The sequence below is a fragment of the Somniosus microcephalus genome, unplaced genomic scaffold (genome assembly GCF_052327205.1).
Source record: "Somniosus microcephalus isolate GS21.2 unplaced genomic scaffold, FLI_Smic_1.0 unresolved_chr1, whole genome shotgun sequence".
Classification (NCBI taxonomy): domain Eukaryota; kingdom Metazoa; phylum Chordata; class Chondrichthyes; order Squaliformes; family Somniosidae; genus Somniosus; species Somniosus microcephalus.
In genome coordinates, this window is record NW_028225179.1 from 23,109,648 (window position 1) to 23,120,798 (window position 11,151).

Below are 11,151 nucleotides of genomic sequence, written 5' to 3' on the forward strand. Positions count from 1 at the left end.
AGAGTATGCCGAAAAGAACGAGTATTTCTCGCCCATTATTTAGCTCTCATCCAAAGACACTAAAACAGAAAATCTCTTCATTAAGGTTGATAAATATTTTTGAAATTACATTGCCTCCTAAAGGAGAAATTTATGTTTCTGCTCCCTATACATTTGCCTCTGGTCCCGCTAATCTTTCATTCGGTGACAATCTCAGCAGAAGAAAGGAGGAGTTCGACAATCTCCGAATCACGATCACTGCTCCACATTCATTCAAGATGTTGAAGAATTGCAGTGGTCTCTTTTAATTTTAACAAGATATGAGTAATGCATGAGGCACAGACCAGGAGCACCAGGGCGATTCTGACGAAATTGTATTTGAAAGTTTATTTTAGGCAAGTTTCAGTTAAAAGCTCGGAAAGTGTACCAGTATCAAACGTAATAACGACGAGGATGGGATCCGCATTTTCGATAAACAGACCATCGCCTTAACCTCTCGGCCACCTCGTCTCAACCATGCACTGCTCACAGCCATTCCATTTCCTGGTTTTTGCATCTAAGCAGAAATACCCTGAAAGAAAGTCCACTTCACCGCTTATCCTGCCCATGCACACAGATCTACAATGTTGAAAATGTACAATCAGCTTAATGAAAGCAAAAGGCCTTCCGCTGCTTCAGTTGAGGGACTGTCAAAAATGGTCGCGTTTGAAGCCAGATTCAGAACAGAAAAAGCATCGCCCAGTTTATTGAACGACCGCGGCAGGACTCGAACCTGCAATCGTCTGATAACTGAAAAACCTCGCAATCGAAGTCAGACGCCTTATCCATTAGGCCACGCGGCCACTGATGCTGCTGGACCTCTTTTTATGGGGAGAATTGTGAGCAGATTCAATAAAATGCTCGCCAAAAAGAAACGGATTAAGGAAAAGATAAACATATTTTAACTGAATGAACAGGACTTCTGCGAGCTGGGTTTGCACCAGCGCAGGGAATCGCGATGCAACTTGAAACATAACATCGGCGGTTCGTTGGTCTAGGGGTATGATTCTCGCTTAAGGAATTTCTGTGGCTTAAAATGCGATAGGTCCCGGGTTCAAATCCCGGACGAGCCCCGACACATTTAGTTAAACTCAACACCTCAGTGATGAAAGCTGAAATCGCTCTACGTTAAAAAAAACGGAATGATCCGGGACTGTGAGCTCTGCCATTTTAAACAGAGACAGAATGATCCGGGACTGTGAGCACTCCCGGTTTAAATAGACCCAGAGTGATTAACAACTGACCACGAGCCATTCCATTAAAGACAGGCCTGATTTTCAATGCTTATGAAATCGATGGCAACATAAATCGGACTGTTTCTATAATAGGCGGCCGATTACAATGCCCGCTCTTCTGCTGGACGACAAATTGAAGGTTTACTCCATTATAATTTTTCCATTTATCTCCGTCATTTCTCTCCAGCCAAATGAACTGAGTGTAGGTTTCAGCCGTGGCTCAGCGGGGACAAAGTCAAGCAGCACTCCAGAGACTTGAGCACATAATCCAGGCTGACACTCCAGTGCAGTACTGAGGTAGTGCTGCACTGTTGGTTCCTCCGTCTTGCTGGTAAGACGTTAAACCGGGCCCTCCGATCCCATGAGAGTATGCCGAAAAGAACGAGGATTTCTCGCCCATTATTTATATCTCAACCAAAGACACTAAAACAGAAAATCTCTTCATTAAGGTTGATAAATATTTTTGAAATGACATAGCCTCCTAAAGGAGAAATTTATGTTTCTGCTCCCTAAACATTTGCCTCTGGTCCCGCTAATCTTTCTTTCGGTGACAATCTCAGCAGAAGAAAGGAGGAGTTCGACAATCTCCGAATCACGATCACTGCTCCACATTCATTCAAGATGTTGAAGAATTGCAGTGGTCTCTTTTAATTTTAACAAGATATGAGTAATGCATGGGGCACAGGCCAGGAGCACCAGGGCGATTCTGACGAAATTGCATTTGAAAGTTTATTTTAGGCAAGTTTCAGTTAAAAGCTCGGAAAGGGGACCAGTATCAAACGTAATAACGACGAGGATGGGATCCGCATTCTCGATTAACAGTCCATCGCCTCAACCTCTCGGCCACCTCGTCTCAACCATGCACTGCTCTCAGCCATTCCATTTCCTGGTTTTTGTATCTATGCAGAAATACCCTGAAAGAAAGTCCACTTCACCGCTTATCCTGCCCATGCACACAGATCTACAATGTTGAAAATGTACAATCAGCTTAATGTAAGCAAAAGGCCTTCCGCTGCTTCAGTTGAGGGACTGTCAAAAATGGTCGGTTTGAAGCCAGATTCAGAACAGAAAAAGTGTCGCCGAGTTAATTGAACGACCGCGGCAGGACTCGAACCTGCAATCGTCTGATAACTGAAAAACCTCGACAACCGAAATCAGACGTCTTATCCATTAGGGCACGCGGCCACTGATGCGGCTGTACCTCTTTTTATGGGGAGAATTGTGAGCAGATTCAATTAAAATGATCGCCAAAAAGGAGCGGATTGAGGAAAAGATAAACATATTTTAACTGAATGAACAGCACTTCTGCGAGCTGGGTTTGCACCAGCGCAGGGAATCGCAATGCAACTTGAAACATAACATCGGCTGCTCGTTGGTCTAGGGGTATGATTCTCGCTTAGGGAATTTCTGTGGCTTACATATGCGAAAGGTCCCGCGTTCAAATCCCGGACGAGCCCAGTCACATTTAGTTAAACTCAACACCTCAGTCATGAAAGCTGAAATCGCTCTACTTTAAAAAAAAACGGAATGATCCGGGACTGTGAGCTCTGCCATTTTAAACAGACACAGAATGATCCGGGACTGTGAGCACTCCCGGTTTTAACAGACCAAGAGTGATTAACAACTGACCACGACCCATTCCATGAAAGACAGGCCTGATTTTCAATGCTTATGAAATCGATGGCAACATAAATCGGACTGTTTCTATAATAGGCGGCCGATTACAATGCCCGCTCTTCTGTTGGACGACAAATTGAAGGTTTACTCCATTATAATTTTTCCATTTATCTCCGTCATTTCTCTCCAGCCAAATGAACTGAGTGTAGGTGTCAGCAGTGGCTCAGCGGGGACAAAGTCAAGCAGCACTCCAGAGATTTGAGCACATAATCCAGGCTGACACTCCAGTGCAGTACTGAGGTACTGCTGCACTGTTGGTGCCCCCGTCTTGCCAGTAAGACGTTAAACCGGGCCCTCCGATCCCATGAGAGTATGCCGAAAAGAACGAGGATTTCTCGCCCATTATTTAGCTCTCATCCAAAGACACTAAAACAGAAAATCTCTTCATTAAGGTTGATAAATATTTTTGAAATTACATTGCCTACTAAAGGAGAAATTTATGTTTCTGCTCCCAAAACATTTGCCTCTGGTCCCGCTATTCTTTCATTCGGTGACAATCTCAGCAGAAGAAAGGAGCAGTTCGACAATCTCCGAATCACGATCACTGCTCCACATTCATTCAAGATGTTGAAGGATTGCAGTGGTCTCTTTTAATTTTAACAAGATATGAGTAATGCATGGGGCACAGACCAGGAGCACCAGGGCGATTCTGACGAAATTGCATTTGAAAGTTTATTTTAGGCAAGTTTCAGTTAAAAGCTCGGAAAGGGTACCAGTATCAAACGTAATAACGACGAGGGTGGGATCCGCATTCTCGATTAACAGTCCATCGCCTTAACCTCTCGGCCACCTCGTCTCAACCATGCACTGCTCTCAGCCATTCCATTTCCTGGTTTTTGCATCTAAGCAGAAATACCCTGAAAGAAAGTCCACTTCACCGCTTATCCTGCCCAAGCACACAGATCTACAATGTTGAAAATGTACAATCAGCTTAATGTAAGCAAAAGGCCTTGCGCTGCTTCAGTTGAGGGACTGTCAAAAATGGTCGGTTTGAAGCCAGATTCAGATCAGAAAAAGTGTCGCCCAGTTAATTGAACGACCGCGGCAGGACTCGCGCATTATTTATCTCTCAACCAAAGAGCCAAAAACAGAAAATATCATCTTTAAGTTTGATAAATATTTTTGAAATTCCAAAGGAGAAATTTATGTTCCTGTTCCCTAATCATTTGCCTCTGTTGCCGCTAGTCTTTTCATTCGGTGCCAATCTCAAAGGAAGGAAGAAGGAAGAGAGGGTTCTCAATCTCCGATTTACGATCTCATCTCCACTTTCATTCAAGGTGGGTTGAGAAATTTCTTGGAATATTTTAATTTTAACAAGATATGAGCAATGCAGGGGCACAGACCAGCAACACCAGTGCAATTTTCACGAAATTGTATTTCAAGTGAGGTTCAGTGAAATGCTTGGAAAGTGCATCAGCATCAAACGTGTAAAACAGTTACGACGAGGATGGGATTCGAACCCACGCGTGCAGAGCACAATGGATTAACAGTCCATCGCCTTAACCACTCGGCCACCTCGTCTCACCAATATACTGTTTTCCGACATTCCATTTCTTGCTTTTTACATCTAATTAGAACTACCCTGAAAGAAATTCAACTTCACCGCTTATCCTGCCCGTGCACACAGATCTACAATGTTGAAAATTTACAATCAGCTTAATGTAAGCAACAGGCCTTCCGTTGCTTCAGATGAGGGACTGTCAAAAATGGCAGGTTTCACGCCAGATTCAGAATATAAAAAGTGTCGCCCAGATAATTAAAAGACCTTTGTAGGACTTGAACCTTCAAATAACTGAAGAATTTGCAACCGAAGTCAGACGACTTATCCATTAATCTATGCGGCCGCTGATGCCGCTGAATCTCTTTTTATGGGGTGAATTGTGAGCAGGTTCAAGGAAACAGCTCGAAAAAAGAAGTGGATTGAGGAAAAGATAAAAATATTTCCACTGAATAAACAGGTCCTCTGTGAGCTGGATTCGCACCAGCGCAGTGAAACTCAATGCAAATTGAAGAATGACATCGGCGGCTTGTTGGTCTAGGGTTATGATTCTCGCTTTGGGCAATTCAGCATTATAAATGCGAGAGGTCCCGTGTTCAAATCCCGGGCGAGCCTTGACACATTTTGTTAAACTCAACAACTCGGTCATCAAAGCTGAAATCGCTCTGCTTCTAAAAAAACGGCATGATCCGAGATTGTGAGCTCTGCCATTTCAAACAGACACAGAATGATCCGGGGCTGTGAGCACTCGCGGTTTAAACAGACCCAGAATCATTCGCAACTGACCGCGACCCCGCCCATTATAGACAGGCCTGATTTTCAAAGCTTATGAAATCTATGGCAACATAAATCGGGCTGTTTCTAAAACGATGCCCGGTTTAATCTTGGACACCAAGTTGAAAATTTACTCCATTATCATTTTTCCCATTATCTCCGTCATTTTATTCCAGCCAAATGAACTGAGTTTAGGTGTCAGCCGTGGCTCAGCGGCAGCATACTCAAGCCTCACTCCAGAGACTTGAGTGCATAATCCAGGCTGACACTCCAGGGCAGTACTGAGGTAGTGCTGCACTGTCGGCAGTGCCGTCCTTCTAGTAAGATGTTAAACTGGGGCTTCAGATCCCATGAGAGAATGCTGAAAAGAACGAGGATTTCTCGCGCATTATTTATCTCTCAACCAAAGACCCAAAAACAGAAAATCTCGTCTTTAAGTTTGATAAATATTTTTGAAAATCCAAAGGAGAAATTTATGTTCCTGTTCCCTAATCATTTGCCTTTGTTGCCGCTTGTCTTTCATTCGGTGCCAATCTCAAAGGAAGGAAGAAGGAAGAGAGGGTTCATCAATCTCCGATTCGCGATCTCATCTCCACTTTCATTCAAGGTGGGTTGAGAAATTTCTTGGAATATTTTAATTTTAACAAGATATGAGCAATGCAGGGGCACAGACCAGCAACACCAGTGCAATTTTATCGAAATTGTATTTCAAGTAAGGTTCAGTGAAATGCTTGGAAAGTGCATCAGCATCAAACGTGTAATACAGTTCGGACGAGGAATGGGATTCGAACCCACGCGTGCAGAGTACAATGGATTAGCAGTCCATCGCCTTAACCACTCGGCCACCGAGTCTCACCAATATACTGTTTTCAGACATTCCATTTCTTGCTTTTTACATCTAATTAGAACTACCCTGAAAGAAATTCAACTTCACCGCTTATCCTGCCCGTGCACACAGTTCTACAATGTTGAAAATGTACAATCAGCTTAATGTAAGCAACAGGCCTTCCGTTACTTCAGATGAGGGACTGTCAAAAATGGCCGGTTTCACGCCAGATTCAGAATGTAAAAAGCGTCGCCCAGATAATTAAAAGACCTTTGTAGGACTTGAACCTTCAACCTTCTGATAACTGAAGAATGTGCAACAGAAGTCAGATGCCTAATCCATTAGTCTATGCGGCCGCTGATGCCGCTGAATCTCTTTTTATGGGGCGAATTGTGAGCAGGTTCAAGGAAACTGCTCGAAAAAAGAAGTGGATTGAGGAAAAGATAAAAATATTTCAACTGAATAAACAGGTCCTCTGTGAGCTGGATTCGCACCAGCGCAGTGAAACTCAATGCAAATGGGAAATGACATCGGCGGCTCGTTGGTCTAGGGGTATGATTCTCGCTTTGGGCATATTACGATTAAAATGCGAGAGGTCCCGGGTTCAAATCTCGGACGAGCCCTGACACATTTTCTTAAACTCAACAACTCGGTCATCAAAGCTGAAATCGCTCTGCTTCTAAAAAAACGGCATGATCCGAGATTGTGAGCTCTGCCATTTCAAACAGACACAGAATGATCCGGGACTGTGAGCACTCCTGATTCAAACAGACCCAGATTGATTCGCAACTGACCACGACCACGCCCATTATAGACAGGCCTGTTTTTCAAAGCTTATGAAATCCATGGCAACATCAATCGGGCTGTTTCTAAATCGATGCCCGGTTTAATCTTGGACGCCAAGTTGAAAGTTTACTCCATTATCATTTTTCCCATTATCTCCGTCATTTTACTCCAGCCAAATGAACTGAGTTTAGGTGTCAGCCGTGGCTCAGCGGTAGCATACTCAAGCCTCACTCCAGAGACTTGAGTGCATAATCCAGGCTGACACTCCAGGGCAGTACTGAGGTAGTGCTGCACTGTCGGCAGTGCCGTCTTTCTAGTATAGATGTTAAACTGGGGCTTCAGATCCCATGAGAGAATGCTGAAAAGAACGAGGATTTCTCACGCATTATTTATTTCTCAACCAAAGAGCCAAAAACAGAAAATCTCATCTTTAAGTTTGATAAATATTTTTGAAATTCCAAAGGAGAAATTTATGTTCCTGTTCCCTAATCATTTGCCTCTGTTGCCGCTAGTCTTTTCATTCGGTGCCAATCTCAAAGGAAGGAAGAAGGAAGAGAGGGTTCTCAATCTCCGATTCACGATCTCATCTCCACTTTCATTCAAGGTGGGTTGAGAAATTTCTTGGAATATTTTAATTTTAACAAGATATGAGCAATGCAGGGGCACAGACCAGCAACACCAGTGCAATTTTCACGAAATTGTATTTCAAGTAAGATTCAGTGAAATGCTTGGAAAGTGCATCAGCATCAAACGTGTAAAACAGTAACGACGAGGATGGGATTCGAACCCACGCGTGCAGAGCACAATGGATTAGCAGTCCATCGCCTTGACCACTCGGCCACCTCGTCTCACCAATATACTGTTTTTCGACATTCCATTTCTTGCTTTTTACATCTAATTAGAACTACCCTGAAAGAAATTCAACTTCACCGCTTATCCTGCCCGTGCACACAGATCTACAATGTTGAAAATGTACAATCAGCTTAATGTAAGCAACAGGCCTTCCGTTACTTCAGATGAGGGACTGTCAAAAATGGCCGGTTTCACGCCAGATTCAGAATGTAAAAAGCGTCGCCCAGATAATTAAAAGACCTTTGTAGGACTTGAACCTTCAATCTTCTGATAACTGAAGAATATGCAACAGAAGTCAGATGCCTAATCCATTAGTCTATGCTGCCGCTGATGCCGCTGAATCTCTTTTTATGGGGCGAATTGTGAGCAGGTTCAAGGAAACTGCTCGAAAAAAGAAGTGGATTGAGGAAAAGATAAAAATATTTCAACTGAATTAACAGGTCCTCTGTGAGCTGGATTCGCACCAGCGCAGTGAAACTCAATGCAAATGGGAAATGACATCGGCGGCTCGTTGGTCTAGGGGTATGATTCTCGCTTTGGGCATATCACGATTAAAATGCGTGAGGTCCCGGGTTCAAATCCCGGACGAGCCCTGACACATTTTCTTAAACTCAACAACTCGGTCATCAAAGCTGAAATCGCTCTGCTTCTAAAAAAACGGCATGATCCGAGATTGTGAGCTCTGCCATTTCAAACAGACACAGAATGATCCGGGACTGTGAGCACTCCTGGTTCAAACAGACCCAGATTGATTCGCAACTGACCACGACCACGCCCATTATAGACAGGCCTGTTTTTCAAAGCTTATGAAATCCATGGCAACATCAATCGGGCTGTTTCTAAATCGATGCCCGGTTTAATCTTGGACGCCAAGTTGAAAGTTTACTCCATTATCATTTTTCCCATTATCTCCGTCATTTTACTCCAGCCAAATGAACTGAGTTTAGGTGTCAGCCGTGGCTCAGCGGTAGCATACTCAAGCCTCACTCCAGAGACTTGGGTGCATAATCCAGGCTGACACTCCAGGGCAGTACTGAGGTAGTGCTGCACTGTCGGCAGTGCCGTCTTTCTAGTAAGATGTTAAACTGGGGCTTCAGATCCCATGAGAGAATGCTGAAAAGAACGAGGATTTCTCGCGCATTATTTATCTCTCTACCAAAGAGCCAAAAACAGAAAATCTCATCTTTAAGTTTGATAAATATTTTTGAAATTCCAAAGGAGAAATTTACGTTCCTGTTCCCTAATCATTTGCCTCTGTTGCCGCTAGTCTTTTCATTCGGTGCCAATCTCAAAGGAAGGAAGAAGGAAGAGAGGGTTCTCAATCTCCGATTCACGATCTCATCTCCACTTTCATTCAAGGTGGGTTGAGAAATTTCTTGGAATATTTTAATTTTAACAAGATATGAGCAATGCAGGGGCACAGACCAGCAACACCAGTGCAATTTTATTTTAAGTGAGATTCAGAGAAATGCTTGGAAAGTGCATCAGCATCAAACGTGTAATACAGTAACAACAAAGGCGGGATTCGAACCCATAGCGTGCAAAGAACAATGGATTATCAGTCCATCGACTTAACCTCTCGGCCTCCTCGTCTCACCAATATACTGTTCTCAGGCATTCCATTTCTTGCTTTTTACATCTAATTAGAACCACCCTGAAAGAAATTCAACTTCACCGCTTATCCTGCCCGTGCACACAGATCTACAATGTTGAAAATGTACAATCAGCTTAATGAAAGCAACAGGCCTTCCGTTACTTCAGATGAGGGACTTTCAAAAATGGCTGGTTTCACGCCAGATTCAGAATATAAAAAGTGTCGCCCAGATAATTAAAAGACCTTTGTAGGATTTGAACCTTCAATCTTCTGATAATTGAAGAATTTGCAACCGAAGTCAGACGCCTTAGCCATTAGTCTATGCGGCCGCTGATGCCGCTGAAACTCTTTTTATTGGGCGAATTGTGAGCAGGTTCAAGGAAACAGCTCGAAAAAAGAAGTGGATTGAGGAAAAGATAAAAATATTTCCACTGAATAAACAGGTCCTCTGTGAGCTGGATGCGCACCAGTGCAGTGAAACTCAATGCGAATTAGAGGATGACATCGGCGGTTTGTTGGTATTTGGTTATGATTCTCGCTTTGGGCAGTTCAGCATTAAAATGCGAGAGGTCCCGTGTTCAAATCCCGGACGAGCCATGACACATTTTGTTAAACTCAACAACTCTGTCATCAAAGCTGAAATCGCTCTGCTTCTAAAAAAACGGCATGATCCGAGATTGTGAGCTCTGCCATTTCAAACAGACACAGAATGATCCGGGTCTGTGAGCTTTCCCGGTTTAAACAGACCCAGAATGATTCGCAACTGACCGCGACCACGCCCATTATAGACAGGCCTGATTTTCAAAGCTTATGAAATCTATGGCAACATAAATCGGGCTGTTTCTAAAACGATGCCCGGTTTAATCTTGGACGCCAAGTTGAAAGTTTACTCCATTATCATTTTTCCCCTTAGCTCCCTCATTTTACTCCAGCCAAATGAACTGAGTTTAGGTGTCAGCCGTGGCTCAGCGGTTGCAAACTCAAGCCGCACTCCAGAGACTTGAGCACATAATCCAGGCTGCCACTCCAGGGCAGTGCTGAGGTAGTGCTGCACTGTCGGCAGTGCCGTCTTTCTCGTAAGATGTTAAACCTGGGCTTCAGATCCCATGAGAGAACGCTGAAAAGAACGAGGATTTCTCGCGCATTATTTATCTCTCAACCAAAGTCCCAAAAACAGAAAATCTCGTCATTAAGTTTGATAAATATTTTTGAAATTAAATTGCCCGCAAAGGAGAAATTTATGTTTCTGCTCCCTAATTAATCATTTGCCTGTGTTGCCGCTAGTCTTTCCTTCGGTGCCAATCGCAGAGGACGGAAGAAGGAAGAGAGGGTTCTCAGTCTCCGATTCGCGATCTCATCTCCACTTTCATTCAAGGTGGGTTGAGAAATTTTTTGGAATATTTTAATTTTAACAAGATATGAGCAATGCAGAGGCACAGACCAGCAACACCAGTGCAATTTTCAGGAAATTGTATTTCAAGTAAGATTCAGTAAAATGCTTAGAAAGTGCATCAGCATCAAACGTGTAATATAACAGCGACGAGGATTGGATTCTAACCCACGCTTGTAAAGCACAATGGATTAGCAGTCCATCGCCTTAACCTCTCGGCCACCTTTTCTCACCGATACACTGCTCTCAGACATTCCATTTCTTGCTTTTTGCATCTCAGTCGAACTAACCTGAAAGAAATTCAACTTCAGGTGAGGGACTGTCAAAAATGGTCGGTTTAACGCCAGATTCAGAATATAAAAAGTGTCACCCAGATAACTAAACGACCGTGGTAGGACTCGAACCTTCAATCTTCTGATAACTAAAGCATTTGGAACGGAAGTCAAACGTCTTATCCATTAATCTGTGCGTCCGCTGATGCCGGTGTAACTCTTTTTACGG

General features: G+C 43.5%; 3 non-coding genes across 3 annotated transcripts; all 3 read right to left on the reverse strand.

Moving 5' to 3' along the window:
* Window positions 1-730: 730 nt before the first annotated feature.
* Window positions 731-821, reverse strand: trnar-ucg (transfer RNA arginine (anticodon UCG)). Its single transcript is given in 2 exon segments — window positions 731-766; window positions 785-821. It is a non-coding gene; the product is annotated as a tRNA-Arg (tRNA).
* Window positions 822-4,369: 3,548 nt separating this feature from the next.
* On the reverse strand, window positions 4,370-4,451 carry trnan-guu (transfer RNA asparagine (anticodon GUU)). The gene has a single exon. It is a non-coding gene; the product is annotated as a tRNA-Asn (tRNA).
* Window positions 4,452-7,580: 3,129 nt separating this feature from the next.
* trnas-gcu (transfer RNA serine (anticodon GCU)) lies at window positions 7,581-7,662 on the reverse strand. Its single transcript has one exon. It is a non-coding gene; the product is annotated as a tRNA-Ser (tRNA).
* Between the last annotated feature and the right edge of the window lie 3,489 nt (window positions 7,663-11,151).